This window comes from Taudactylus pleione, unplaced genomic scaffold (assembly GCF_031769625.1).
Source record: "Taudactylus pleione unplaced genomic scaffold, aTauple2 ptg000036l, whole genome shotgun sequence".
NCBI lineage: Eukaryota > Metazoa > Chordata > Amphibia > Anura > Myobatrachidae > Taudactylus > Taudactylus pleione.
The window spans coordinates 10,156,910-10,163,142 of record NW_028284438.1 but is presented as its reverse complement, the minus strand read 5'-3'; positions in this window follow the sequence as shown (position 1 = coordinate 10,163,142).

Sequence of the window (6,233 nt, the reverse complement as noted above, 5' to 3'; positions counted from 1 at the left end):
ACTGTTTGGGACCTAGTTTTTCAAACTGCCATCCTGTCTGCCACTGCAGTGTCACTCCTAGATGGGCCACGTGTTTGTGCCGCCCACTCGTGTCGCTTAGCATAGTCATCCAGCTACCTCAGTGCAACCTTTTGGACATAAAAACACTATTGTGAGGTGTGAGGTATTCAGAATAGACTGGAAATGAGTGGAAATTAAGGTTATTGAGGTTAATAATAGCATAGGAGCAGAAAAACCCACAAATTCTGTGATTTTAGCTGTTTTTATGCTTTTTTTTTTTCAAAAACATCCAGATCCAAAACACAAAACCCAGAACCCAAAACACGGAAGGGTGGTTTTGGCAAAACCAATCCAGACCCAAAACATGAAGAAAGTTCCAGATCCAAAACCAAAACACAAAACACGAAAAGTGGCCGATGCACACCCCTAATAAATATATATATATATATATATATATATATATATATACATATACACATACACATACACAGTCAGGTGCATAAATATTGGGACATTGACAGAATTTTCATATTTTGGCCTCTATTCACCACCACAATGGCTTTGAAATGAAACAAACAAGATGTGCTTTAACTGCAGACTTTCAGATTTAATTTGAGGGTAATTACATCCAAATCAGGTGAACAGTGTAGGAATTACAACGGTTTCTATATGTGCCTCCCACTTTTTAAGGGGCCAAAAGTAAGTTTTCCCTTCTGCTCAACGGGAGGTTTCTGTCCTCCCTGAGCTCGCCTTAGGACACCTGCGTTACGGTTTGACAGGTGTACCGTCCCAGACAAATTCACTCGCTCCGGGGCTCGCTACAAAAGGGGCGGCTGTCCATGTTGATCGACAGCTCGCCCCATTTTGTAGGCGTGGTGCGGGGGTGGCCGGACAAACGGAGGCATTCCTGATGTAACGCCTGCCATTTGTAGGCGGCCCTACTGACATCACCAGTGACATCACCAACATGTTCCATCAGCATAGATTCAGAATCACCCTCAACACAGGTCTTTAATTTCAGCTTCTGTTTAGCTGTTTTACCTGTTTAACACCTTGTAGTGTGAGACAACTTCACTTTCTCACAGACAAATTCAGCTGCATTGCAAGTTACATCCTGGTTGCATAATGACACTGTTCACATACAAGAGTATTACTCTTCATGCGACTGTCAACATTAACATTCTTTAGGCCTTTGCTTTCTATTGCAAAATTGTGTGACCAATTCATATTCACATCACTTTGATTACACGGTGAAACAACAGTCTCATCCTTGGGAGCCATCAATATCTCTGTAGGCTATTGTATATCTTGTACCTTTTCCTCAAGGCACAAACAACCATCATCTTTATTTGTCAGCTTCACAGCACCAATTTTAGACACAGCTTTATTATCTGAAACTGTAACCCTTTGGGTGTACATCACTCCTTCAGACATATAACTTGAAGCTAAATGTCCCTGCAAGGTATCTCTTTGACAATTAATGAGGACATCTCCATCGTCCCACTGCTGCTGTAAGATATTATTCTTCTGGAGCATCCTTTGTTCAAGCAATTCACTGTTTGTTTGCTGTTCATTATACAGGTCGCTTTGCATCTCTAGCATATCACTCTTTATGCCAACCTTTTCACGATCAACCAGTAGTAACTTCTTGAATTTCTGTATTTCTATCCCACTAGGTTCAGCAAATACATCAGACACCATTTTGAGACCAGAATCTAATTTCAGTGTGTTATCCAACTTCTTTTCCTCTTCTGATTTTCCCATTTCCAAGTGCCATTTTCCTTTCATTACAGAGAGCTGCTCTTCCAACTGGGTAATTTTCGCCATAATGCTTTCCAGTTTGTACTCAGACTGTAGAAGATTGCTCTCCATATATCCAAATTCAATCAGTCTCTACTTATGTACAGCTATTTCAGATTCTGCCATGTTTAACTTACACTGAAGCTCCAGTTCTCTGGCACACATTTCTATTTGGAGATTTTGCAACTGGTTCTGTTCTGTGTACTTAACAGACACTTCTCAAGGCTCTTATTCTCTTCTTGAAACTTTACAATCTCAACATGTGCATGGTACAGTTCATTTTCAAAATATCACTTCTTCCAAACTTGCTTGAAGATGGACAATCTCCATGTCCTTTTCTCTTATCGCCAGAGTTAAATTAGCCACTTTTACTTGTGTGCATGCTGCATCACTCTGATGTCCCTTTACACATTCTTTTAATTCTTCCACTTCCCTCTGAAGTTCCAAACACCTCTGATGCAGTTCAACAATGTTTTGCAAAAAGCACCTCATTCTCATGCTCTTTTCCCCAAAACACTTAATTCTTTATGAAAAGAACATAATTTTCAATTAGCGATGAAAAGCGTAATGTTTTTGCCTCATTTGCCTGTTTTGAGGCAAAGTTATCGCGTACTTTCACAATGAGCGCTCCCGCTTTTTGCCCTATTCAATTGCAAAACAGGCAAAAATGCGGACATGTGAATGCTGCGAATAGCGAAAATAGAAAAATAGAGAAATCAGTCTGTACCCAAAAAAAAGCATAAGTGACCCTGGTAATTAATATAGAAGTGTATTAATAGCTGTAATAAAACTATTTTGGGTTCCTAAATTGAGTCAAATGGCTGTTATATGCACTTAGTATAAAAACATATATAAAGCAATTTATTTGGTGAAAAATAATTGCAGTAGTTAATTTGGGGGAACATTTAAATGGGTACTAGTATATTTTGGAGTTAATAAAGTGCATTTTAATAAAATTTTAGAAAAAAACTGCTGCTGCCCCCTGCAATCCTAGCATCACCTGTCCCATCCATGCAGCACCCCAAAATACCCAATTCCATACTTAAAACCCATTTTCAAACACTTTTTTTAAATTATCACCCCAAAAATGACATGCCTTATTTAGGGGATATTAAGATAAAAATTTTTTGGTACCTAATTAGTTAGTATGGGGGGTGTCCAAAGAGTTCTGAACCAAGTTCCCACATTTTTAATCAAAAATAGGGATTTTGCACATCTTTTCTACTGCCTTTGGGTGGAGAAACTTTTTTGCCTGTTTTTGCCTATGGAGTTTTCACCCAGGCGAAAACATCCTGGAATTGACTAATGCAATACTTCGTATACTGGTGAAAACTGCGCTTTGGCGTAAACTTTCTGGAGATGGCGGCTTTTCGCCTCTAATTGAATACGCGCCATAACCGTTATTTTGAGGTCTGTGTCTTTAAGAGCTTTAAGTTTTTTTTTCTTCCTCCAGCTTAAATGCTATTTTCAAAGAGGATAACTCACTCTGTAACGTCTTTTCAATTTACACATGCTAAAGCTTCTCTTTCGTAGACTTTTCCTCTAAGTCACTTATCAGGTCATAATACCGTAAAAGTGTTTCATACCAAACTTCACACAGAGACTCAAATTTTTCTATGCTGATATAGTCCTTTCCTGGTGGACCTTGCAGCATACACTGACTGTACACACTGCCAGTTTTACTCTGCTTTGGCAATTTAAATGTATTTTTCTCTGGAACATTACTTGAAGCCCCAGCATTTTGAAAAGCATTACCACATAGGATTTCAAACAACTTTAAATTACTTCATTGCAACACACTTGCTTTACTTTCAGACTGTACACTCCAGTCCTGGATTTGCAACTCTACAGCTTGAACAATTGTAGACAACCTGCCTTTTTTGAGAGCTTGCTTCTTTTTTCCAAAATATATCTCCACACAGCATAAGAACAGGATCAGCCTTTGTTTTCACTGTATCACACTTTGCCTTCAAAATTATGTCCAGCACAGCAAAACATTTCACTTGATGTGGCACTACCACTACCAGCATGTATCAAGCACTGTCTCTTTAACAACCTTTGCCAGAGGTATCTTTGCTCTGCCAGACACTCTCTTGTTGATGCAGATTTAAAACACTTTTTCTTTCTCTTCAGCAAAAACAAAACAACAACACATCTTCACATAATGAGCCAGAGCAACACTTTTGGTGCTTTCAGTAAGATAAACACATTTTTTTCCTTTTAACACTTTCACTGCTGTAACAAATATCATAACCTCTTGCATTTCTTTGAAATAACACTTTAGCAGCTTTGCAAACACATTGTCTTCATCTCCAAAGGAAAAAGTGACTTTGCACACTTGTTTTCTAGCAAATTTTGCATCACCTATGCAGACAATTTTTTTTGTGTTCAACAACAATTTATCGCAGGCACTCACCATCTCCCTGGGTTTCATTCAGGCGAGTTCAATCTTGTTGTCTCCATTATGCTGTGCATCTATTATTTCTGTGCAGATCAATTCAGTAGATTCATATATGCATAGATCCTTATGCATGCACACATTCTCCACCATATTGTAATAACTTGGGGTAATTAGCTCAGTGGTGACTCAGTGGTCAGTGGTGCTGTGTTAGGTGCATAATAAGGGTCCACACACAGCTTTTAAGGTTTAAATGAAAATAAATGGAGCTTTACTGTCAGCATTCAGGAAAAAACCTAGCCCAACATTCAGGACACTTCCTCACTTCTTGAACCCTAACTATAATTGGCAGCTAGTCTGCAAATGTAAGAAAGTCTCTCAAAAGTTTCTCACATGTAGCCTCCTGGCCTTCACACAAAGGGGCCTATTTATTAACATTATGTTTACTAAAATAATGTAAAAACGGGTGTTTCAACAACCTCTTCACATTATTTTACTATCACATGAATTTACTAAAGGGCAATTGGAGTAGAATTCGCAAAATTCTATTCCAAACCCTAATTATCACATATTTTTAGTAAGCAGATCACATTTCCCATACTTGTAATTGGAAATGTGATCTGCCCAGATTTACTAAAAATTTATTGTGAAAAAATACCGGGAGAAGGCCTGTGATAACGCCACCTGGAGATAGCATTATCCAGAGTTTCCCCCGGTTCACCAACTCCTGACAGGCAGAGCAAAGTTGGGAGCTGGGCCCCAGTGATCATCTGTATGGTCTAACTTAGTGGTGTCAAACTTGGGCCCCTCCAGCTGCAGTGGAACTACACATCCCAGCATGCACTGCCACTGTTTTGCTATTAGGGTATGCTAAAACTGTGGCCGGGCATGCTGGGATATGTAGTTTCACAGCAGCTGGAGGGCCCGAGTTTGACATCACTGGTCTAAATAGACCACAAGCTGATCACTGCAAAAAAAAACAAAAAACACTTACTTGCATCCAGGGACTGGTGATAGGTACTCCGGCGATGTCCTCTGGTGCTCCGGTCTCCTGGCTCCTGCACTGTGACCCTGAGCAGCAGAGTGGGGGGGGGGGTTTGCGGTATACGGCGGCAGCTCAAGCACAGACACATTCTCCCTGTATTTATTCCGAAAAATACAGAGAAAAGTGTGCGGATGGGATTCGCATGGACAGAGCTTCATCACAAGCTCTGTCCCTGTGTGTGGATGTTAGTACATCCATGTGATATTTCCTAAATTTAGGAATCACACTACAACCACATTTTAAATGCAGATTGTAGTAAATAGGGCCCAAAGTCTCTCTTGTGTTCCTCCCTGCACCTCCTGGCCTGCAGCTTGGCTGTCACAACTTCTCACAAATAATCTTGTAGATTTGTGTTCCTCCCTGCCTCTTGTGGGTCTGGACACTGGTCTCCTGTCCCCCACTGGCCTCCAGGCACACTATGAATATATATATATATATATATATATATAGTGCATTGCAAAAGTATTCACCCCCTTGGCTATTTACCTTTTTTGTTACATTACAACCTGTAATTTATTAAATTTTTTATTCTGAATTTTATGTGATGGATCTGCACAAAATAGTCTAATTTGGTGAAGTGAAATGAGAAAAATATATATAAAAAAACAATCTTTATAAATAAAATTCAGAAAATTGGCATGTCATATGTAATCACCCCTTTTGCTATGAAGCCCCTCAAAAGTTCTGCTGCAACCAATTACCTTCAGTAGCCACATCATTAGTGAAATGAAGTCCACCTGTGTGAATTCTAAGTGTCACATGATCTGTCAGTATAAACACACCTTTTCTGAAAGGCCCCAGAGGCTGCAACACCACTAAGCAAGAGGCATCACACCATGAAGACCAAGGAGCTCTCCAAACAAGTCAGGGACAAAGTTGTTGAGAAGTACAATTCTGGGTTGGGTTATAAAAAAATATCCAAATCTTTGATGATCCCCCAGAGCACCATCAAATCCATCATCATCAAATGGAAAGAACATGGTACCACAA